Raw genomic sequence first — 23,681 nt, 5'->3', positions numbered from 1 at the left:
GTCTCTTCATGTTGTGCACAGTTCAAACGGAAAATACATCAACAGGCAGACTACAGAAAAGCTTACTATCAAAGGTTAGAGGGGGGCTTTCTCAGAGGGCTTTTTACAGTTTTTCTATTCCCAATTAGCCGTTTAAGTGTACTTATTGAAAGTAGTAATTCTTTCATAGGCCGCCCTTTCTTAGTATTTGACGTTCCTTATATTGCGGTATGAGGCTTCGCAGTAGGTTGCAAACATTCATCACCCATGACTTTCCCCAATTGAGCTCAGAAGCTCAATGTCTATCATGACCTCTCTTTTAGAATGTCCAAGAGCAAGCAAACTATTCCTCCAGGAGAGGGCGCCAACAGACTACTAAAGAGATCATCATTACTCAAAGAAAACCCCAAAAACCAATGCATGATAGGAATAAACAGGTAACTTTCTTTGGAGTGGAAGCGGAGAGATCGCACCAGATGCCAATTCTAGATGTTATCACACCTGTGGTCACTGCAGCAGCAGGTGAATCCACTTTGTCCAAAAGGGATCTATTCCATTCAATTGCAAATGATCTAGATAAGACAGAGAACTGCAGCACGGGGACATAGCCGAGTTGGTCAGGTTGAGTGGTGATGAGTTTGCTATTTGGATGAATAAAGAAAGTCAAAAGTGTGAAAGATAAAAAACAAAAGGAGGAAGTGTGAAAAGTGAATGGGCCAAATTGAGGTGCATATGAAGACGTATGCTTTCTTCCAATTCATTAAATCGGGCTAATATGAATCAGGTGAATTGAGTTCTGCTTTTGGAAACTGGGTTAAGAAGGGGTGCACCGTTCCTGGAGGTACTGCAATACCAGGTCAATGCGTGGAGTGGACAGAGCAAGCTCTTTTTCCATCTCCCTGTTCTAAAAATCCATTTAATATATGGTCCCCAGATAGGGGACGTATCAGATATTAAACTGATAAGAACAGATACTACACTTGATCTTAGCCAAAAGGCCGAGAAGCGATAACCAGAATTGGTTTGGGCCTCGAGTGGCACCCTGGCCTATGCCGGACACATCTTAGGGAGAGAGAGCGAGAGGGAGACAAACCCACGCCTACACAAGACATTTTGTCACCCAAGCCAACCCTTGAAAAGGCTGCTTTGCAGAGCCAAAACAAGAAGAATGGTGCGTTTTGCAGCCGCCGCCCACTGCAATGAATCTGAATAACTCCTCCTTTAGGGCGCAAGCAACTCCCCTCCCCCTTGCAGTCTTTCCAATTCACGATACAAAAAGACGGACAGGACAGGTTGCCTGACTTTCCGTCACTGCCACCCTTTGCCATCCTTACCCGTAGAAAGCCCTTTCATCATCCCCAAACCCTAATCTTTTCCCTTTCCTTCCCAGCCCCCAAACCCTGCCCTCTGTACCTTTCTCACCACCCGCTTCCCTTCTCCTGTCATCCCCCTACCACCCGGGAAAAAAAGAGATTGCCCCCTCCTTCCACTAGCCCACCCTCCCACCCAAAGAACAACTTCTTCTGCGCAGCTTGTTTTCTAGGCAGCAGCGCTATTGTGATGTCATCGGGGGGCATTGTGACAAGCCGCCAGTGTTCCGTCTCTTCATGTTGTGCACAGTTCAAACGGAAAATACATCAACAGGCAGACTACAGAAAAGCTTACTATCAAAGGTTAGAGGGGGGCTTTCTCAGAGGGCTTTTTACAGTTTTTCTATTCCCAATTAGCCGTTTAAGTGTACTTATTGAAAGTAGTAATTCTTTCATAGGCCGCCCTTTCTTAGTATTTGACGTTCCTTATATTGCGGTATGAGGCTTCGCAGTAGGTTGCAAACATTCATCACCCATGACTTTCCCCAATTGAGCTCAGAAGCTCAATGTCTATCATGACCTCTCTTTTAGAATGTCCAAGAGCAAGCAAACTATTCCTCCAGGAGAGGGCGCCAACAGACTACTAAAGAGATCATCATTACTCAAAGAAAACCCCAAAAACCAATGCATGATAGGAATAAACAGGTAACTTTCTTTGGAGTGGAAGCGGAGAGATCGCACCAGATGCCAATTCTAGATGTTATCACACCTGTGGTCACTGCAGCAGCAGGTGAATCCACTTTGTCCAAAAGGGATCTATTCCATTCAATTGCAAATGATCTAGATAAGACAGAGAACTGCAGCACGGGGACATAGCCGAGTTGGTCAGGTTGAGTGGTGATGAGTTTGCTATTTGGATGAATAAAGAAAGTCAAAAGTGTGAAAGATAAAAAACAAAAGGAGGAAGTGTGAAAAGTGAATGGGCCAAATTGAGGTGCATATGAAGACGTATGCTTTCTTCCAATTCATTAAATCGGGCTAATATGAATCAGGTGAATTGAGTTCTGCTTTTGGAAACTGGGTTAAGAAGGGGTGCACCGTTCCTGGAGGTACTGCAATACCAGGTCAATGCGTGGAGTGGACAGAGCAAGCTCTTTTTCCATCTCCCTGTTCTAAAAATCCATTTAATATATGGTCCCCAGATAGGGGACGTATCAGATATTAAACTGATAAGAACAGATACTACACTTGATCTTAGCCAAAAGGCCGAGAAGCGATAACCAGAATTGGTTTGGGCCTCGAGTGGCACCCTGGCCTATGCCGGACACATCTTAGGGAGAGAGAGCGAGAGGGAGACAAACCCACGCCTACACAAGACATTTTGTCACCCAAGCCAACCCTTGAAAAGGCTGCTTTGCAGAGCCAAAACAAGAAGAATGGTGCGTTTTGCAGCCGCCGCCCACTGCAATGAATCTGAATAACTCCTCCTTTAGGGCGCAAGCAACTCCCCTCCCCCTTGCAGTCTTTCCAATTCACGATACAAAAAGACGGACAGGACAGGTTGCCTGACTTTCCGTCACTGCCACCCTTTGCCATCCTTACCCGTAGAAAGCCCTTTCATCATCCCCAAACCCTAATCTTTTCCCTTTCCTTCCCAGCCCCCAAACCCTGCCCTCTGTACCTTTCTCACCACCCGCTTCCCTTCTCCTGTCATCCCCCTACCACCCGGGAAAAAAAGAGATTGCCCCCTCCTTCCACTAGCCCACCCTCCCACCCAAAGAACAACTTCTTCTGCGCAGCTTGTTTTCTAGGCAGCAGCGCTATTGTGATGTCATCGGGGGGCATTGTGACAAGCCGCCAGTGTTCCGTCTCTTCATGTTGTGCACAGTTCAAACGGAAAATACATCAACAGGCAGACTACAGAAAAGCTTACTATCAAAGGTTAGAGGGGGGCTTTCTCAGAGGGCTTTTTACAGTTTTTCTATTCCCAATTAGCCGTTTAAGTGTACTTATTGAAAGTAGTAATTCTTTCATAGGCCGCCCTTTCTTAGTATTTGACGTTCCTTATATTGCGGTATGAGGCTTCGCAGTAGGTTGCAAACATTCATCACCCATGACTTTCCCCAATTGAGCTCAGAAGCTCAATGTCTATCATGACCTCTCTTTTAGAATGTCCAAGAGCAAGCAAACTATTCCTCCAGGAGAGGGCGCCAACAGACTACTAAAGAGATCATCATTACTCAAAGAAAACCCCAAAAACCAATGCATGATAGGAATAAACAGGTAACTTTCTTTGGAGTGGAAGCGGAGAGATCGCACCAGATGCCAATTCTAGATGTTATCACACCTGTGGTCACTGCAGCAGCAGGTGAATCCACTTTGTCCAAAAGGGATCTATTCCATTCAATTGCAAATGATCTAGATAAGACAGAGAACTGCAGCACGGGGACATAGCCGAGTTGGTCAGGTTGAGTGGTGATGAGTTTGCTATTTGGATGAATAAAGAAAGTCAAAAGTGTGAAAGATAAAAAACAAAAGGAGGAAGTGTGAAAAGTGAATGGGCCAAATTGAGGTGCATATGAAGACGTATGCTTTCTTCCAATTCATTAAATCGGGCTAATATGAATCAGGTGAATTGAGTTCTGCTTTTGGAAACTGGGTTAAGAAGGGGTGCACCGTTCCTGGAGGTACTGCAATACCAGGTCAATGCGTGGAGTGGACAGAGCAAGCTCTTTTTCCATCTCCCTGTTCTAAAAATCCATTTAATATATGGTCCCCAGATAGGGGACGTATCAGATATTAAACTGATAAGAACAGATACTACACTTGATCTTAGCCAAAAGGCCGAGAAGCGATAACCAGAATTGGTTTGGGCCTCGAGTGGCACCCTGGCCTATGCCGGACACATCTTAGGGAGAGAGAGCGAGAGGGAGACAAACCCACGCCTACACAAGACATTTTGTCACCCAAGCCAACCCTTGAAAAGGCTGCTTTGCAGAGCCAAAACAAGAAGAATGGTGCGTTTTGCAGCCGCCGCCCACTGCAATGAATCTGAATAACTCCTCCTTTAGGGCGCAAGCAACTCCCCTCCCCCTTGCAGTCTTTCCAATTCACGATACAAAAAGACGGACAGGACAGGTTGCCTGACTTTCCGTCACTGCCACCCTTTGCCATCCTTACCCGTAGAAAGCCCTTTCATCATCCCCAAACCCTAATCTTTTCCCTTTCCTTCCCAGCCCCCAAACCCTGCCCTCTGTACCTTTCTCACCACCCGCTTCCCTTCTCCTGTCATCCCCCTACCACCCGGGAAAAAAAGAGATTGCCCCCTCCTTCCACTAGCCCACCCTCCCACCCAAAGAACAACTTCTTCTGCGCAGCTTGTTTTCTAGGCAGCAGCGCTATTGTGATGTCATCGGGGGGCATTGTGACAAGCCGCCAGTGTTCCGTCTCTTCATGTTGTGCACAGTTCAAACGGAAAATACATCAACAGGCAGACTACAGAAAAGCTTACTATCAAAGGTTAGAGGGGGGCTTTCTCAGAGGGCTTTTTACAGTTTTTCTATTCCCAATTAGCCGTTTAAGTGTACTTATTGAAAGTAGTAATTCTTTCATAGGCCGCCCTTTCTTAGTATTTGACGTTCCTTATATTGCGGTATGAGGCTTCGCAGTAGGTTGCAAACATTCATCACCCATGACTTTCCCCAATTGAGCTCAGAAGCTCAATGTCTATCATGACCTCTCTTTTAGAATGTCCAAGAGCAAGCAAACTATTCCTCCAGGAGAGGGCGCCAACAGACTACTAAAGAGATCATCATTACTCAAAGAAAACCCCAAAAACCAATGCATGATAGGAATAAACAGGTAACTTTCTTTGGAGTGGAAGCGGAGAGATCGCACCAGATGCCAATTCTAGATGTTATCACACCTGTGGTCACTGCAGCAGCAGGTGAATCCACTTTGTCCAAAAGGGATCTATTCCATTCAATTGCAAATGATCTAGATAAGACAGAGAACTGCAGCACGGGGACATAGCCGAGTTGGTCAGGTTGAGTGGTGATGAGTTTGCTATTTGGATGAATAAAGAAAGTCAAAAGTGTGAAAGATAAAAAACAAAAGGAGGAAGTGTGAAAAGTGAATGGGCCAAATTGAGGTGCATATGAAGACGTATGCTTTCTTCCAATTCATTAAATCGGGCTAATATGAATCAGGTGAATTGAGTTCTGCTTTTGGAAACTGGGTTAAGAAGGGGTGCACCGTTCCTGGAGGTACTGCAATACCAGGTCAATGCGTGGAGTGGACAGAGCAAGCTCTTTTTCCATCTCCCTGTTCTAAAAATCCATTTAATATATGGTCCCCAGATAGGGGACGTATCAGATATTAAACTGATAAGAACAGATACTACACTTGATCTTAGCCAAAAGGCCGAGAAGCGATAACCAGAATTGGTTTGGGCCTCGAGTGGCACCCTGGCCTATGCCGGACACATCTTAGGGAGAGAGAGCGAGAGGGAGACAAACCCACGCCTACACAAGACATTTTGTCACCCAAGCCAACCCTTGAAAAGGCTGCTTTGCAGAGCCAAAACAAGAAGAATGGTGCGTTTTGCAGCCGCCGCCCACTGCAATGAATCTGAATAACTCCTCCTTTAGGGCGCAAGCAACTCCCCTCCCCCTTGCAGTCTTTCCAATTCACGATACAAAAAGACGGACAGGACAGGTTGCCTGACTTTCCGTCACTGCCACCCTTTGCCATCCTTACCCGTAGAAAGCCCTTTCATCATCCCCAAACCCTAATCTTTTCCCTTTCCTTCCCAGCCCCCAAACCCTGCCCTCTGTACCTTTCTCACCACCCGCTTCCCTTCTCCTGTCATCCCCCTACCACCCGGGAAAAAAAGAGATTGCCCCCTCCTTCCACTAGCCCACCCTCCCACCCAAAGAACAACTTCTTCTGCGCAGCTTGTTTTCTAGGCAGCAGCGCTATTGTGATGTCATCGGGGGGCATTGTGACAAGCCGCCAGTGTTCCGTCTCTTCATGTTGTGCACAGTTCAAACGGAAAATACATCAACAGGCAGACTACAGAAAAGCTTACTATCAAAGGTTAGAGGGGGGCTTTCTCAGAGGGCTTTTTACAGTTTTTCTATTCCCAATTAGCCGTTTAAGTGTACTTATTGAAAGTAGTAATTCTTTCATAGGCCGCCCTTTCTTAGTATTTGACGTTCCTTATATTGCGGTATGAGGCTTCGCAGTAGGTTGCAAACATTCATCACCCATGACTTTCCCCAATTGAGCTCAGAAGCTCAATGTCTATCATGACCTCTCTTTTAGAATGTCCAAGAGCAAGCAAACTATTCCTCCAGGAGAGGGCGCCAACAGACTACTAAAGAGATCATCATTACTCAAAGAAAACCCCAAAAACCAATGCATGATAGGAATAAACAGGTAACTTTCTTTGGAGTGGAAGCGGAGAGATCGCACCAGATGCCAATTCTAGATGTTATCACACCTGTGGTCACTGCAGCAGCAGGTGAATCCACTTTGTCCAAAAGGGATCTATTCCATTCAATTGCAAATGATCTAGATAAGACAGAGAACTGCAGCACGGGGACATAGCCGAGTTGGTCAGGTTGAGTGGTGATGAGTTTGCTATTTGGATGAATAAAGAAAGTCAAAAGTGTGAAAGATAAAAAACAAAAGGAGGAAGTGTGAAAAGTGAATGGGCCAAATTGAGGTGCATATGAAGACGTATGCTTTCTTCCAATTCATTAAATCGGGCTAATATGAATCAGGTGAATTGAGTTCTGCTTTTGGAAACTGGGTTAAGAAGGGGTGCACCGTTCCTGGAGGTACTGCAATACCAGGTCAATGCGTGGAGTGGACAGAGCAAGCTCTTTTTCCATCTCCCTGTTCTAAAAATCCATTTAATATATGGTCCCCAGATAGGGGACGTATCAGATATTAAACTGATAAGAACAGATTTGATTTAATGAAGCTTTCCAAAGCACCACAAAAAATGCATGACCGAAGTCACACCAAAAACAGTGCAAAGGCTAGGATTCGTGTGGACCCCACCGTGAGGAGAGGGTCCCCAAAAATCAACCCCGTCCCTCCGAGCCAGAAGGCCACAGCAAGGGTCAGGGATCTTCGGTGCTCCCCCAAGCCGAAGCCCGGTTGAGCCTTGTCGTTGCTCCCAGCGTCCACCCAGGCATCTTACCCAAGTGGAGTAGAGAGCTACTAGTTGTTGGTTTCGCAGCCGAAACTGCCCGGACCGTCAACCGGTGTTGGTTTCTCAGCCCAAGGCTAACCGGACCTCCAACCGGGTGTTGGTTTCTCAGCCGAAGCTGACCCAGACCTCCAACCGGGTGTTGGTTTCTCAGCCGAAGCTGACCCGGACCTCCAACCGGGTGTTAGTTTCTCAGCCCAAAGCTGACCAGACCTCCGACCGGGATTATAAAAATTTCCCTTCCTAGCCAGAAGGCCGGGATAGGGTAATATGCTCAAAAAGTATGAAAAGGCAAGGTACGGTGTGCTACAGAGCCCAAGGCTTGCCGGGGTCCCAAGCCAGCAAGCTCAGACTCACTCCAGGGTCGTCAGTCCTGGGGCACGTTGTACCATAGCCCCCCACCCTTACTCAGTCTAATAGCCTCGATCCTGGTAGGGCCATGTTTTCCACTAGATGAATATACTATTCACCCAGAGTACTAGCAAGCGCAACCTTCCAGTGTGCATTGTATCATTGTACTAAGGTGGCCTGGAGCTTAAACCACCTCTTCGAACAACACTACACTTGATCTTAGCCAAAAGGCCGAGAAGCGATAACCAGAATTGGTTTGGGCCTCGAGTGGCACCCTGGCCTATGCCGGACACATCTTAGGGAGAGAGAGCGAGAGGGAGACAAACCCACGCCTACACAAGACATTTTGTCACCCAAGCCAACCCTTGAAAAGGCTGCTTTGCAGAGCCAAAACAAGAAGAATGGTGCGTTTTGCAGCCGCCGCCCACTGCAATGAATCTGAATAACTCCTCCTTTAGGGCGCAAGCAACTCCCCTCCCCCTTGCAGTCTTTCCAATTCACGATACAAAAAGACGGACAGGACAGGTTGCCTGACTTTCCGTCACTGCCACCCTTTGCCATCCTTACCCGTAGAAAGCCCTTTCATCATCCCCAAACCCTAATCTTTTCCCTTTCCTTCCCAGCCCCCAAACCCTGCCCTCTGTACCTTTCTCACCACCCGCTTCCCTTCTCCTGTCATCCCCCTACCACCCGGGAAAAAAAGAGATTGCCCCCTCCTTCCACTAGCCCACCCTCCCACCCAAAGAACAACTTCTTCTGCGCAGCTTGTTTTCTAGGCAGCAGCGCTATTGTGATGTCATCGGGGGGCATTGTGACAAGCCGCCAGTGTTCCGTCTCTTCATGTTGTGCACAGTTCAAACGGAAAATACATCAACAGGCAGACTACAGAAAAGCTTACTATCAAAGGTTAGAGGGGGGCTTTCTCAGAGGGCTTTTTACAGTTTTTCTATTCCCAATTAGCCGTTTAAGTGTACTTATTGAAAGTAGTAATTCTTTCATAGGCCGCCCTTTCTTAGTATTTGACGTTCCTTATATTGCGGTATGAGGCTTCGCAGTAGGTTGCAAACATTCATCACCCATGACTTTCCCCAATTGAGCTCAGAAGCTCAATGTCTATCATGACCTCTCTTTTAGAATGTCCAAGAGCAAGCAAACTATTCCTCCAGGAGAGGGCGCCAACAGACTACTAAAGAGATCATCATTACTCAAAGAAAACCCCAAAAACCAATGCATGATAGGAATAAACAGGTAACTTTCTTTGGAGTGGAAGCGGAGAGATCGCACCAGATGCCAATTCTAGATGTTATCACACCTGTGGTCACTGCAGCAGCAGGTGAATCCACTTTGTCCAAAAGGGATCTATTCCATTCAATTGCAAATGATCTAGATAAGACAGAGAACTGCAGCACGGGGACATAGCCGAGTTGGTCAGGTTGAGTGGTGATGAGTTTGCTATTTGGATGAATAAAGAAAGTCAAAAGTGTGAAAGATAAAAAACAAAAGGAGGAAGTGTGAAAAGTGAATGGGCCAAATTGAGGTGCATATGAAGACGTATGCTTTCTTCCAATTCATTAAATCGGGCTAATATGAATCAGGTGAATTGAGTTCTGCTTTTGGAAACTGGGTTAAGAAGGGGTGCACCGTTCCTGGAGGTACTGCAATACCAGGTCAATGCGTGGAGTGGACAGAGCAAGCTCTTTTTCCATCTCCCTGTTCTAAAAATCCATTTAATATATGGTCCCCAGATAGGGGACGTATCAGATATTAAACTGATAAGAACAGATACTACACTTGATCTTAGCCAAAAGGCCGAGAAGCGATAACCAGAATTGGTTTGGGCCTCGAGTGGCACCCTGGCCTATGCCGGACACATCTTAGGGAGAGAGAGCGAGAGGGAGACAAACCCACGCCTACACAAGACATTTTGTCACCCAAGCCAACCCTTGAAAAGGCTGCTTTGCAGAGCCAAAACAAGAAGAATGGTGCGTTTTGCAGCCGCCGCCCACTGCAATGAATCTGAATAACTCCTCCTTTAGGGCGCAAGCAACTCCCCTCCCCCTTGCAGTCTTTCCAATTCACGATACAAAAAGACGGACAGGACAGGTTGCCTGACTTTCCGTCACTGCCACCCTTTGCCATCCTTACCCGTAGAAAGCCCTTTCATCATCCCCAAACCCTAATCTTTTCCCTTTCCTTCCCAGCCCCCAAACCCTGCCCTCTGTACCTTTCTCACCACCCGCTTCCCTTCTCCTGTCATCCCCCTACCACCCGGGAAAAAAAGAGATTGCCCCCTCCTTCCACTAGCCCACCCTCCCACCCAAAGAACAACTTCTTCTGCGCAGCTTGTTTTCTAGGCAGCAGCGCTATTGTGATGTCATCGGGGGGCATTGTGACAAGCCGCCAGTGTTCCGTCTCTTCATGTTGTGCACAGTTCAAACGGAAAATACATCAACAGGCAGACTACAGAAAAGCTTACTATCAAAGGTTAGAGGGGGGCTTTCTCAGAGGGCTTTTTACAGTTTTTCTATTCCCAATTAGCCGTTTAAGTGTACTTATTGAAAGTAGTAATTCTTTCATAGGCCGCCCTTTCTTAGTATTTGACGTTCCTTATATTGCGGTATGAGGCTTCGCAGTAGGTTGCAAACATTCATCACCCATGACTTTCCCCAATTGAGCTCAGAAGCTCAATGTCTATCATGACCTCTCTTTTAGAATGTCCAAGAGCAAGCAAACTATTCCTCCAGGAGAGGGCGCCAACAGACTACTAAAGAGATCATCATTACTCAAAGAAAACCCCAAAAACCAATGCATGATAGGAATAAACAGGTAACTTTCTTTGGAGTGGAAGCGGAGAGATCGCACCAGATGCCAATTCTAGATGTTATCACACCTGTGGTCACTGCAGCAGCAGGTGAATCCACTTTGTCCAAAAGGGATCTATTCCATTCAATTGCAAATGATCTAGATAAGACAGAGAACTGCAGCACGGGGACATAGCCGAGTTGGTCAGGTTGAGTGGTGATGAGTTTGCTATTTGGATGAATAAAGAAAGTCAAAAGTGTGAAAGATAAAAAACAAAAGGAGGAAGTGTGAAAAGTGAATGGGCCAAATTGAGGTGCATATGAAGACGTATGCTTTCTTCCAATTCATTAAATCGGGCTAATATGAATCAGGTGAATTGAGTTCTGCTTTTGGAAACTGGGTTAAGAAGGGGTGCACCGTTCCTGGAGGTACTGCAATACCAGGTCAATGCGTGGAGTGGACAGAGCAAGCTCTTTTTCCATCTCCCTGTTCTAAAAATCCATTTAATATATGGTCCCCAGATAGGGGACGTATCAGATATTAAACTGATAAGAACAGATACTACACTTGATCTTAGCCAAAAGGCCGAGAAGCGATAACCAGAATTGGTTTGGGCCTCGAGTGGCACCCTGGCCTATGCCGGACACATCTTAGGGAGAGAGAGCGAGAGGGAGACAAACCCACGCCTACACAAGACATTTTGTCACCCAAGCCAACCCTTGAAAAGGCTGCTTTGCAGAGCCAAAACAAGAAGAATGGTGCGTTTTGCAGCCGCCGCCCACTGCAATGAATCTGAATAACTCCTCCTTTAGGGCGCAAGCAACTCCCCTCCCCCTTGCAGTCTTTCCAATTCACGATACAAAAAGACGGACAGGACAGGTTGCCTGACTTTCCGTCACTGCCACCCTTTGCCATCCTTACCCGTAGAAAGCCCTTTCATCATCCCCAAACCCTAATCTTTTCCCTTTCCTTCCCAGCCCCCAAACCCTGCCCTCTGTACCTTTCTCACCACCCGCTTCCCTTCTCCTGTCATCCCCCTACCACCCGGGAAAAAAAGAGATTGCCCCCTCCTTCCACTAGCCCACCCTCCCACCCAAAGAACAACTTCTTCTGCGCAGCTTGTTTTCTAGGCAGCAGCGCTATTGTGATGTCATCGGGGGGCATTGTGACAAGCCGCCAGTGTTCCGTCTCTTCATGTTGTGCACAGTTCAAACGGAAAATACATCAACAGGCAGACTACAGAAAAGCTTACTATCAAAGGTTAGAGGGGGGCTTTCTCAGAGGGCTTTTTACAGTTTTTCTATTCCCAATTAGCCGTTTAAGTGTACTTATTGAAAGTAGTAATTCTTTCATAGGCCGCCCTTTCTTAGTATTTGACGTTCCTTATATTGCGGTATGAGGCTTCGCAGTAGGTTGCAAACATTCATCACCCATGACTTTCCCCAATTGAGCTCAGAAGCTCAATGTCTATCATGACCTCTCTTTTAGAATGTCCAAGAGCAAGCAAACTATTCCTCCAGGAGAGGGCGCCAACAGACTACTAAAGAGATCATCATTACTCAAAGAAAACCCCAAAAACCAATGCATGATAGGAATAAACAGGTAACTTTCTTTGGAGTGGAAGCGGAGAGATCGCACCAGATGCCAATTCTAGATGTTATCACACCTGTGGTCACTGCAGCAGCAGGTGAATCCACTTTGTCCAAAAGGGATCTATTCCATTCAATTGCAAATGATCTAGATAAGACAGAGAACTGCAGCACGGGGACATAGCCGAGTTGGTCAGGTTGAGTGGTGATGAGTTTGCTATTTGGATGAATAAAGAAAGTCAAAAGTGTGAAAGATAAAAAACAAAAGGAGGAAGTGTGAAAAGTGAATGGGCCAAATTGAGGTGCATATGAAGACGTATGCTTTCTTCCAATTCATTAAATCGGGCTAATATGAATCAGGTGAATTGAGTTCTGCTTTTGGAAACTGGGTTAAGAAGGGGTGCACCGTTCCTGGAGGTACTGCAATACCAGGTCAATGCGTGGAGTGGACAGAGCAAGCTCTTTTTCCATCTCCCTGTTCTAAAAATCCATTTAATATATGGTCCCCAGATAGGGGACGTATCAGATATTAAACTGATAAGAACAGATACTACACTTGATCTTAGCCAAAAGGCCGAGAAGCGATAACCAGAATTGGTTTGGGCCTCGAGTGGCACCCTGGCCTATGCCGGACACATCTTAGGGAGAGAGAGCGAGAGGGAGACAAACCCACGCCTACACAAGACATTTTGTCACCCAAGCCAACCCTTGAAAAGGCTGCTTTGCAGAGCCAAAACAAGAAGAATGGTGCGTTTTGCAGCCGCCGCCCACTGCAATGAATCTGAATAACTCCTCCTTTAGGGCGCAAGCAACTCCCCTCCCCCTTGCAGTCTTTCCAATTCACGATACAAAAAGACGGACAGGACAGGTTGCCTGACTTTCCGTCACTGCCACCCTTTGCCATCCTTACCCGTAGAAAGCCCTTTCATCATCCCCAAACCCTAATCTTTTCCCTTTCCTTCCCAGCCCCCAAACCCTGCCCTCTGTACCTTTCTCACCACCCGCTTCCCTTCTCCTGTCATCCCCCTACCACCCGGGAAAAAAAGAGATTGCCCCCTCCTTCCACTAGCCCACCCTCCCACCCAAAGAACAACTTCTTCTGCGCAGCTTGTTTTCTAGGCAGCAGCGCTATTGTGATGTCATCGGGGGGCATTGTGACAAGCCGCCAGTGTTCCGTCTCTTCATGTTGTGCACAGTTCAAACGGAAAATACATCAACAGGCAGACTACAGAAAAGCTTACTATCAAAGGTTAGAGGGGGGCTTTCTCAGAGGGCTTTTTACAGTTTTTCTATTCCCAATTAGCCGTTTAAGTGTACTTATTGAAAGTAGTAATTCTTTCATAGGCCGCCCTTTCTTAGTATTTGACGTTCCTTATATTGCGGTATGAGGCTTCGCAGTAGGTTGCAAACATTCATCACCCATGACTTTCCCCAATTGAGCTCAGAAGCTCAATGTCTATCATGACCTCTCTTTTAGAATGTCCAAGAGCAAGCAAACTATTCCTCCAGGAGAGGGCGCCAACAGACTACTAAAGAGATCATCATTACTCAAAGAAAACCCCAAAAACCAATGCATGATAGGAATAAACAGGTAACTTTCTTTGGAGTGGAAGCGGAGAGATCGCACCAGATGCCAATTCTAGATGTTATCACACCTGTGGTCACTGCAGCAGCAGGTGAATCCACTTTGTCCAAAAGGGATCTATTCCATTCAATTGCAAATGATCTAGATAAGACAGAGAACTGCAGCACGGGGACATAGCCGAGTTGGTCAGGTTGAGTGGTGATGAGTTTGCTATTTGGATGAATAAAGAAAGTCAAAAGTGTGAAAGATAAAAAACAAAAGGAGGAAGTGTGAAAAGTGAATGGGCCAAATTGAGGTGCATATGAAGACGTATGCTTTCTTCCAATTCATTAAATCGGGCTAATATGAATCAGGTGAATTGAGTTCTGCTTTTGGAAACTGGGTTAAGAAGGGGTGCACCGTTCCTGGAGGTACTGCAATACCAGGTCAATGCGTGGAGTGGACAGAGCAAGCTCTTTTTCCATCTCCCTGTTCTAAAAATCCATTTAATATATGGTCCCCAGATAGGGGACGTATCAGATATTAAACTGATAAGAACAGATACTACACTTGATCTTAGCCAAAAGGCCGAGAAGCGATAACCAGAATTGGTTTGGGCCTCGAGTGGCACCCTGGCCTATGCCGGACACATCTTAGGGAGAGAGAGCGAGAGGGAGACAAACCCACGCCTACACAAGACATTTTGTCACCCAAGCCAACCCTTGAAAAGGCTGCTTTGCAGAGCCAAAACAAGAAGAATGGTGCGTTTTGCAGCCGCCGCCCACTGCAATGAATCTGAATAACTCCTCCTTTAGGGCGCAAGCAACTCCCCTCCCCCTTGCAGTCTTTCCAATTCACGATACAAAAAGACGGACAGGACAGGTTGCCTGACTTTCCGTCACTGCCACCCTTTGCCATCCTTACCCGTAGAAAGCCCTTTCATCATCCCCAAACCCTAATCTTTTCCCTTTCCTTCCCAGCCCCCAAACCCTGCCCTCTGTACCTTTCTCACCACCCGCTTCCCTTCTCCTGTCATCCCCCTACCACCCGGGAAAAAAAGAGATTGCCCCCTCCTTCCACTAGCCCACCCTCCCACCCAAAGAACAACTTCTTCTGCGCAGCTTGTTTTCTAGGCAGCAGCGCTATTGTGATGTCATCGGGGGGCATTGTGACAAGCCGCCAGTGTTCCGTCTCTTCATGTTGTGCACAGTTCAAACGGAAAATACATCAACAGGCAGACTACAGAAAAGCTTACTATCAAAGGTTAGAGGGGGGCTTTCTCAGAGGGCTTTTTACAGTTTTTCTATTCCCAATTAGCCGTTTAAGTGTACTTATTGAAAGTAGTAATTCTTTCATAGGCCGCCCTTTCTTAGTATTTGACGTTCCTTATATTGCGGTATGAGGCTTCGCAGTAGGTTGCAAACATTCATCACCCATGACTTTCCCCAATTGAGCTCAGAAGCTCAATGTCTATCATGACCTCTCTTTTAGAATGTCCAAGAGCAAGCAAACTATTCCTCCAGGAGAGGGCGCCAACAGACTACTAAAGAGATCATCATTACTCAAAGAAAACCCCAAAAACCAATGCATGATAGGAATAAACAGGTAACTTTCTTTGGAGTGGAAGCGGAGAGATCGCACCAGATGCCAATTCTAGATGTTATCACACCTGTGGTCACTGCAGCAGCAGGTGAATCCACTTTGTCCAAAAGGGATCTATTCCATTCAATTGCAAATGATCTAGATAAGACAGAGAACTGCAGCACGGGGACATAGCCGAGTTGGTCAGGTTGAGTGGTGATGAGTTTGCTATTTGGATGAATAAAGAAAGTCAAAAGTGTGAAAGATAAAAAACAAAAGGAGGAAGTGTGAAAAGTGAATGGGCCAAATTGAGGTGCATATGAAGACGTATGCTTTCTTCCAATTCATTAAATCGGGCTAATATGAATCAGGTGAATTGAGTTCTGCTTTTGGAAACTGGGTTAAGAAGGGGTGCACCGTTCCTGGAGGTACTGCAATACCAGGTCAATGCGTGGAGTGGACAGAGCAAGCTCTTTTTCCATCTCCCTGTTCTAAAAATCCATTTAATATATGGTCCCCAGATAGGGGACGTATCAGATATTAAACTGATAAGAACAGATACTACACTTGATCTTAGCCAAAAGGCCGAGAAGCGATAACCAGAATTGGTTTGGGCCTCGAGTGGCACCCTGGCCTATGCCGGACACATCTTAGGGAGAGAGAGCGAGAGGGAGACAAACCCACGCCTACACAAGACATTTTGTCACCCAAGCCAACCCTTGAAAAGGCTGCTTTGCAGAGCCAAAACAAGAAGAATGGTGCGTTTTGCAGCCGCCGCCCACTGCAATGAATCTGAATAACTCCTCCTTTAGGGCGCAAGCAACTCCCCTCCCCCTTGCAGTCTTTCCAATTCACGATACAAAAAGACGGACAGGACAGGTTGCCTGACTTTCCGTCACTGCCACCCTTTGCCATCCTTACCCGTAGAAAGCCCTTTCATCATCCCCAAACCCTAATCTTTTCCCTTTCCTTCCCAGCCCCCAAACCCTGCCCTCTGTACCTTTCTCACCACCCGCTTCCCTTCTCCTGTCATCCCCCTACCACCCGGGAAAAAAAGAGATTGCCCCCTCCTTCCACTAGCCCACCCTCCCACCCAAAGAACAACTTCTTCTGCGCAGCTTGTTTTCTAGGCAGCAGCGCTATTGTGATGTCATCGGGGGGCATTGTGACAAGCCGCCAGTGTTCCGTCTCTTCATGTTGTGCACAGTTCAAACGGAAAATACATCAACAGGCAGACTACAGAAAAGCTTACTATCAAAGGTTAGAGGGGGGCTTTCTCAGAGGGCTTTTTACAGTTTTTCTATTCCCAATTAGCCGTTTAAGTGTACTTATTGAAAGTAGTAATTCTTTCATAGGCCGCCCTTTCTTAGTATTTGACGTTCCTTATATTGCGGTATGAGGCTTCGCAGTAGGTTGCAAACATTCATCACCCATGACTTTCCCCAATTGAGCTCAGAAGCTCAATGTCTATCATGACCTCTCTTTTAGAATGTCCAAGAGCAAGCAAACTATTCCTCCAGGAGAGGGCGCCAACAGACTACTAAAGAGATCATCATTACTCAAAGAAAACCCCAAAAACCAATGCATGATAGGAATAAACAGGTAACTTTCTTTGGAGTGGAAGCGGAGAGATCGCACCAGATGCCAATTCTAGATGTTATCACACCTGTGGTCACTGCAGCAGCAGGTGAATCCACTTTGTCCAAAAGGGATCTATTCCATTCAATTGCAAATGATCTAGATAAGACAGAGAACTGCAGCACGGGGACATAGCCGAGTTGGTCAGGTTGAGTGGTGATGAGTTTGCTATTTGGATGAATAAAGAAAGTCAAAAGTGTGAAAGATAAAAAACAAAAGGAGGAAGTGTGAAAAGTGAATGGGCCAAATTGAGGTGCATATGAAGACGTATGCTTTCTTCCAATTCATTAAATCGGGCTAATATGAATCAGGTGAATTGAGTTCTGCTTTTGGAAACTGGGTTAAGAAGGGGTGCACCGTTCCTGGAGGTACTGCAATACCAGGTCAATGCGTGGAGTGGACAGAGCAAGCTCTTTTTCCATCTCCCTGTTCTAAAAATCCATTTAATATATGGTCCCCAGATAGGGGACGTATCAGATATTAAACTGATAAGAACAGATACTACACTTGATCTTAGCCAAAAGGCCGAGAAGCGATAACCAGAATTGGTTTGGGCCTCGAGTGGCACCCTGGCCTATGCCGGACACATCTTAGGGAGAGAGAGCGAGAGGGAGACAAACCCACGCCTACACAAGACATTTTGTCACCCAAGCCAACCCTTGAAAAGGCTGCTTTGCAGAGCCAAAACAAGAAGAATGGTGCGTTTTGCAGCCGCCGCCCACTGCAATGAATCTGAATAACTCCTCCTTTAGGGCGCAAGCAACTCCCCTCCCCCTTGCAGTCTTTCCAATTCACGATACAAAAAGACGGACAGGACAGGTTGCCTGACTTTCCGTCACTGCCACCCTTTGCCATCCTTACCCGTAGAAAGCCCTTTCATCATCCCCAAACCCTAATCTTTTCCCTTTCCTTCCCAGCCCCCAAACCCTGCCCTCTGTACCTTTCTCACCACCCGCTTCCCTTCTCCTGTCATCCCCCTACCACCCGGGAAAAAAAGAGATTGCCCCCTCCTTCCACTAGCCCACCCTCCCACCCAAAGAACAACTTCTTCTGCGCAGCTTGTTTTCTAGGCAGCAGCGCTATTGTGATGTCATCGGGGGGCATTGTGACAAGCCGCCAGTGTTCCGTCTCTTCATGTTGTGCACAGTTCAAACGGAAAATACATCAACAGGCAGACTACAGAAAAGCTTACTATCAAAGGTTAGAGGGGGGCTTTCTCAGAGGGCTTTTTACAGTTTTTCTATTCCCAATTAGCCGTTTAAGTGTACTTATTGAAAGTAGTAATTCTTTCATAGGCCGCCCTTTCTTAGTATTTGACGTTCCTTATATTGCGGTATGAGGCTTCGCAGTAGGTTGCAAACATTCATCACCCATGACTTTCCCCAATTGAGCTCAGAAGCTCAATGTCTATCATGACCTCTCTTTTAGAATGTCCAAGAGCAAGCAAACTATTCCTCCAGGAGAGGGCGCCAACAGACTACTAAAGAGATCATCATTACTCAAAGAAAACCCCAAAAACCAATGCATGATAGGAATAAACAGGTAACTTTCTTTGGAGTGGAAGCGGAGAGATCGCACCAGATGCCAATTCTAGATGTTATCACACCTGTGGTCACTGCAGCAGCAGGTGAATCCACTTTGTCCAAAAGGGATCTATTCCATTCAATTGCAAATGATCTAGATAAGACAGAGAACTGCAGCACGGGGACATAGCCGAGTTGGTCAGGTTGAGTGGTGATGAGTTTGCTATTTGGATGAATAAAGAAAGTCAAAAGTGTGAAAGATAAAAAACAAAAGGAGGAAGTGTGAAAAGTGAATGGGCCAAATTGAGGTGCATATGAAGACGTATGCTTTCTTCCAATTCATTAAATCGGGCTAATATGAATCAGGTGAATTGAGTTCTGCTTTTGGAAACTGGGTTAAGAAGGGGTGCACCGTTCCTGGAGGTACTGCAATACCAGGTCAATGCGTGGAGTGGACAGAGCAAGCTCTTTTTCCATCTCCCTGTTCTAAAAATCCATTTAATATATGGTCCCCAGATAGGGGACGTATCAGATATTAAACTGATAAGAACAGATACTACACTTGATCTTAGCCAAAAGGCCGAGAAGCGATAACCAGAATTGGTTTGGGCCTCGAGTGGCACCCTGGCCTATGCCGGACACATCTTAGGGAGAGAGAGCGAGAGGGAGACAAACCCACGCCTACACAAGACATTTTGTCACCCAAGCCAACCCTTGAAAAGGCTGCTTTGCAGAGCCAAAACAAGAAGAATGGTGCGTTTTGCAGCCGCCGCCCACTGCAATGAATCTGAATAACTCCTCCTTTAGGGCGCAAGCAACTCCCCTCCCCCTTGCAGTCTTTCCAATTCACGATACAAAAAGACGGACAGGACAGGTTGCCTGACTTTCCGTCACTGCCACCCTTTGCCATCCTTACCCGTAGAAAGCCCTTTCATCATCCCCAAACCCTAATCTTTTCCCTTTCCTTCCCAGACCCCCAAACCCTGCCCTCTGTACCTTTCTCACCACCCGCTTCCCTTCTCCTGTCATCCCCCTACCACCCGGGAAAAAAAGAGATTGCCCCCTCCTTCCACTAGCCCACCCTCCCACCCAAAGAACAACTTCTTCTGCGCAGCTTGTTTTCTAGGCAGCAGCGCTATTGTGATGTCATCGGGGGGCATTGTGACAAGCCGCCAGTGTTCCGTCTCTTCATGTTGTGCACAGTTCAAACGGAAAATACATCAACAGGCAGACTACAGAAAAGCTTACTATCAAAGGTTAGAGGGGGGCTTTCTCAGAGGGCTTTTTACAGTTTTTCTATTCCCAATTAGCCGTTTAAGTGTACTTATTGAAAGTAGTAATTCTTTCATAGGCCGCCCTTTCTTAGTATTTGACGTTCCTTATATTGCGGTATGAGGCTTCGCAGTAGGTTGCAAACATTCATCACCCATGACTTTCCCCAATTGAGCTCAGAAGCTCAATGTCTATCATGACCTCTCTTTTAGAATGTCCAAGAGCAAGCAAACTATTCCTCCAGGAGAGGGCGCAACAGACTACTAAAGAGATCATCATTACTCAAAGAAAACCCCAAAAACCAATGCATGATAGGAATAAACAGGTAACTTTCTTTGGAGTGGAAGCGGAGAGATCGCACCAGATGCCAATTCTAGATGTTATCACACCTGTGGTCACTGCAGCAGCAGGTGAATCCACTTTGTCCAAAAGGGATCTATTCCATTCAATTGCAAATGATCTAGATAGACAGAGAACTGCAGCACGGGGACATAGCCGAGTTGGTCAGGTTGAGTGGTGATGAGTTTGCTATTTGGATGAATAAAGAAAGTCAAAAGTGTGAAAGATAAAAAACAAAAGGAGGAAGTGTGAAAAGTGAATGGGCCAAATTGAGGTGCATATGAAGACGTATGCTTTCTTCCAATTCATTAAATCGGGCTAATATGAATCAGGTGAATTGAGTTCTGCTTTTGGAAACTGGGTTAAGAAGGGGTGCACCGTTCCTGGAGGTACTGCAATACCAGGTCAAATGCGTGGAGTGGACAGAGCAAGCTCTTTTTCCATCTCCCTGTTCTAAAAATCCATTTAATATATGGTCCCCAGATAGGGGACGTATCAGATATTAAACTGATAAGAACAGATACTACACTTGATCTTAGCCAAAAGGCGAGAAGCGATAACCAGAATTGGTTTGGGCCTCGAGTGGCACCCTGGCCTATGCCGGACACATCTTAGGGAGAGAGAGCGAGAGGGAGACAAACCCACGCCTACACAAGACATTTTGTCACCCAAGCCAACCCTTGAAAAGGCTGCTTTGCAGAGCCAAAACAAGAAGAATGGTGCGTTTTGCAGCCGCCGCCCCACTGCAATGAATCTGAATAACTCCTCCTTTAGGGCGCAAGCAACTCCCCTCCCCCTTGCAGTCTTTCAATTCACGATACAAAAAGACGGACAGGACAGGTTGCCTGACTTTCCGTCACTGCCACCCTTTGCCAATCCTTACCCGTAGAAAGCCCTTTCATCATCCCCAAACCCTAATCTTTTCCCTTTCCTTCCCAGCCCCCAAACCCTGCCCTCTGTACCTTTCTCACCACCCCGCTTCCCTTCTCCTGTCATCCCCCTACCACCCGGGAAAAAAAGAGATTGCCCCCTCCTTCCACTAGCCCACCCTCCCACCCAAAGAACAACTTCTTCTGCGCAGCTTGTTTTCTAGGCAGCAGCGCTATTGTGATGTCATCGGGGGGCATTGTGACAAGCCGCCAGTGTTCCGTCTCTTCATGTTGTGCACAGTTCAAACGGAAAATACATCAACAGGCAGACTACAGAAAAGCTTACTATCAAAGGTTAGAGGGGGGCTTTCTCAGAGGGCTTTTTACAGTTTTTCTATTCCCAATTAGCCGTTTAAGTGTACTTATTGAAAGTAGTAATTCTTTCATAGGCCGCCCTTTCTTAGTATTTGACGTTCCTTATATTGCGGTATGAGGCTTCGCAGTAGGTTGCAAACATTCATCACCCATGACTTTCCCCAATTGAGCTCAGAAGCTCAATGTCTATCATGACCTCTCTTTTAGAATGTCCAAGAGCAAGCAAACTATTCCTCCAGGAGAGGGCGCCAACAGACTACTAAAGAGATCATCATTACTCAAAGAAAACCCCAAAAACCAATGCATGATAGGAATAAACAGGTAACTTTCTTTGGAGTGGAAGCGGAGAGATCGCACCAGATGCCAATTCTAGATGTTATCACACCTGTGGTCACTGCAGCAGCAGGTGAATCCACTTTGTCCAAAAGGGATCTATTCCATTCAATTGCAAATGATCTAGATAAGACAGAGAACTGCAGCACGGGGACATAGCCGAGTTGGTCAGGTTGAGTGGTGATGAGTTTGCTATTTGGATGAATAAAGAAAGTCAAAAGTGTGAAAGATAAAAAACAAAAGGAGGAAGTGTGAAAAGTGAATGGGCCAAATTGAGGTGCATATGAAGACGTATGCTTTCTTCCAATTCATTAAATCGGGCTAATATGAATCAGGTGAATTGAGTTCTGCTTTTGGAAACTGGGTTAAGAAGGGGTGCACCGTTCCTGGAGGTACTGCAATACCAGGTCAATGCGTGGAGTGGACAGAGCAAGCTCTTTTTCCATCTCCCTGTTCTAAAAATCCATTTAATATATGGTCCCCAGATAGGGGACGTATCAGATATTAAACTGATAAGAACAGATACTACACTTGATCTTAGCCAAAAGGCCGAGAAGCGATAACCAGAATTGGTTTGGGCCTCGAGTGGCACCCTGGCCTATGCCGGACACATCTTAGGGAGAGAGAGCGAGAGGGAGACAAACCCACGCCTACACAAGACATTTTGTCACCCAAGCCAACCCTTGAAAAGGCTGCTTTGCAGAGCCAAAACAAGAAGAATGGTGCGTTTTGCAGCCGCCGCCCACTGCAATGAATCTGAATAACTCCTCCTTTAGGGCGCAAGCAACTCCCCTCCCCCTTGCAGTCTTTCCAATTCACGATACAAAAAGACGGACAGGACAGGTTGCCTGACTTTCCGTCACTGCCACCCTTTGCCATCCTTACCCGTAGAAAGCCCTTTCATCATCCCCAAACCCTAATCTTTTCCCTTTCCTTCCCAGCCCCCAAACCCTGCCCTCTGTACCTTTCTCACCACCCGCTTCCCTTCTCCTGTCATCCCCCTACCACCCGGGAAAAAAAGAGATTGCCCCCTCCTTCCACTAGCCCACCCTCCCACCCAAAGAACAACTTCTTCTGCGCAGCTTGTTTTCTAGGCAGCAGCGCTATTGTGATGTCATCGGGGGGCATTGTGACAAGCCGCCAGTGTTCCGTCTCTTCATGTTGTGCACAGTTCAAACGGAAAATACATCAACAGGCAGACTACAGAAAAGCTTACTATCAAAGGTTAGAGGGGGGCTTTCTCAGAGGGCTTTTTACAGTTTTTCTATTCCCAATTAGCCGTTTAAGTGTACTTATTGAAAGTAGTAATTCTTTCATAGGCCGCCCTTTCTTAGTATTTGACGTTCCTTATATTGCGGTATGAGGCTTCGCAGTAGGTTGCAAACATTCATCACCCATGACTTTCCCCAATTGAGCTCAGAAGCTCAATGTCTATCATGACCTCTCTTTTAGAATGTCCAAGAGCAAGCAAACTATTCCTCCAGGAGAGGGCGCCAACAGACTACTAAAGAGATCATCATTACTCAAAGAAAACCCCAAAAACCAATGCATGATAGGAATAAACAGGTAACTTTCTTTGGAGTGGAAGCGGAGAGATCGCACCAGATGCCAATTCTAGATGTTATCACACCTGTGGTCACTGCAGCAGCAGGTGAATCCACTTTGTCCAAAAGGGATCTATTCCATTCAATTGCAAATGATCTAGATAAGACAGAGAACTGCAGCACGGGGACATAGCCGAGTTGGTCAGGTTGAGTGGTGATGAGTTTGCTATTTGGATGAATAAAGAAAGTCAAAAGTGTGAAAGATAAAAAACAAAAGGAGGAAGTGTGAAAAGTGAATGGGCCAAATTGAGGTGCATATGAAGACGTATGCTTTCTTCCAATTCATTAAATCGGGCTAATATGAATCAGGTGAATTGAGTTCTGCTTTTGGA

The 23,681-nt window shown here is 46.3% G+C and overlaps 14 non-coding genes across 14 annotated transcripts; all 14 read right to left on the bottom strand.

Moving 5' to 3' along the window:
• Positions 1 to 798: 798 nt before the first annotated feature.
• On the bottom strand, positions 799 to 989 carry LOC142270794 (U2 spliceosomal RNA). The gene has a single exon (XR_012736016.1). It is a non-coding gene; the product is annotated as a U2 spliceosomal RNA (small nuclear RNA).
• A 1,387-nt stretch (positions 990 to 2,376) lies between these two features.
• Positions 2,377 to 2,567, bottom strand: LOC142270793 (U2 spliceosomal RNA). The gene has a single exon (XR_012736015.1). It is a non-coding gene; the product is annotated as a U2 spliceosomal RNA (small nuclear RNA).
• Positions 2,568 to 3,954: 1,387 nt separating this feature from the next.
• LOC142270792 (U2 spliceosomal RNA) lies at positions 3,955 to 4,145 on the bottom strand. The gene has a single exon (XR_012736014.1). It is a non-coding gene; the product is annotated as a U2 spliceosomal RNA (small nuclear RNA).
• Positions 4,146 to 5,532: 1,387 nt separating this feature from the next.
• On the bottom strand, positions 5,533 to 5,723 carry LOC142270791 (U2 spliceosomal RNA). Its single transcript, XR_012736013.1, has one exon. It is a non-coding gene; the product is annotated as a U2 spliceosomal RNA (small nuclear RNA).
• Positions 5,724 to 7,110: 1,387 nt separating this feature from the next.
• On the bottom strand, positions 7,111 to 7,305 carry LOC142270740 (U2 spliceosomal RNA). Its single transcript, XR_012735968.1, has one exon. It is a non-coding gene; the product is annotated as a U2 spliceosomal RNA (small nuclear RNA).
• Positions 7,306 to 9,490: 2,185 nt separating this feature from the next.
• On the bottom strand, positions 9,491 to 9,681 carry LOC142270789 (U2 spliceosomal RNA). The gene has a single exon (XR_012736011.1). It is a non-coding gene; the product is annotated as a U2 spliceosomal RNA (small nuclear RNA).
• Positions 9,682 to 11,068: 1,387 nt separating this feature from the next.
• On the bottom strand, positions 11,069 to 11,259 carry LOC142270788 (U2 spliceosomal RNA). The gene has a single exon (XR_012736010.1). It is a non-coding gene; the product is annotated as a U2 spliceosomal RNA (small nuclear RNA).
• Positions 11,260 to 12,646: 1,387 nt separating this feature from the next.
• Positions 12,647 to 12,837, bottom strand: LOC142270786 (U2 spliceosomal RNA). Its single transcript, XR_012736009.1, has one exon. It is a non-coding gene; the product is annotated as a U2 spliceosomal RNA (small nuclear RNA).
• A 1,387-nt stretch (positions 12,838 to 14,224) lies between these two features.
• Positions 14,225 to 14,415, bottom strand: LOC142270785 (U2 spliceosomal RNA). Its single transcript, XR_012736008.1, has one exon. It is a non-coding gene; the product is annotated as a U2 spliceosomal RNA (small nuclear RNA).
• A 1,387-nt stretch (positions 14,416 to 15,802) lies between these two features.
• LOC142270784 (U2 spliceosomal RNA) lies at positions 15,803 to 15,993 on the bottom strand. Its single transcript, XR_012736007.1, has one exon. It is a non-coding gene; the product is annotated as a U2 spliceosomal RNA (small nuclear RNA).
• Positions 15,994 to 17,380: 1,387 nt separating this feature from the next.
• LOC142270783 (U2 spliceosomal RNA) lies at positions 17,381 to 17,571 on the bottom strand. Its single transcript, XR_012736006.1, has one exon. It is a non-coding gene; the product is annotated as a U2 spliceosomal RNA (small nuclear RNA).
• A 1,387-nt stretch (positions 17,572 to 18,958) lies between these two features.
• LOC142270782 (U2 spliceosomal RNA) lies at positions 18,959 to 19,149 on the bottom strand. Its single transcript, XR_012736005.1, has one exon. It is a non-coding gene; the product is annotated as a U2 spliceosomal RNA (small nuclear RNA).
• Positions 19,150 to 20,535: 1,386 nt separating this feature from the next.
• Positions 20,536 to 20,726, bottom strand: LOC142270795 (U2 spliceosomal RNA). Its single transcript, XR_012736017.1, has one exon. It is a non-coding gene; the product is annotated as a U2 spliceosomal RNA (small nuclear RNA).
• A 1,389-nt stretch (positions 20,727 to 22,115) lies between these two features.
• Positions 22,116 to 22,306, bottom strand: LOC142270781 (U2 spliceosomal RNA). Its single transcript, XR_012736004.1, has one exon. It is a non-coding gene; the product is annotated as a U2 spliceosomal RNA (small nuclear RNA).
• Positions 22,307 to 23,681: the final 1,375 nt, after the last annotated feature.

This window comes from Anomaloglossus baeobatrachus, unplaced genomic scaffold (genome assembly GCF_048569485.1).
Source record: "Anomaloglossus baeobatrachus isolate aAnoBae1 unplaced genomic scaffold, aAnoBae1.hap1 Scaffold_3320, whole genome shotgun sequence".
NCBI classification, from domain to species: domain Eukaryota; kingdom Metazoa; phylum Chordata; class Amphibia; order Anura; family Aromobatidae; genus Anomaloglossus; species Anomaloglossus baeobatrachus.
This window is presented reverse-complemented; position numbering and strand designations above follow the sequence as displayed.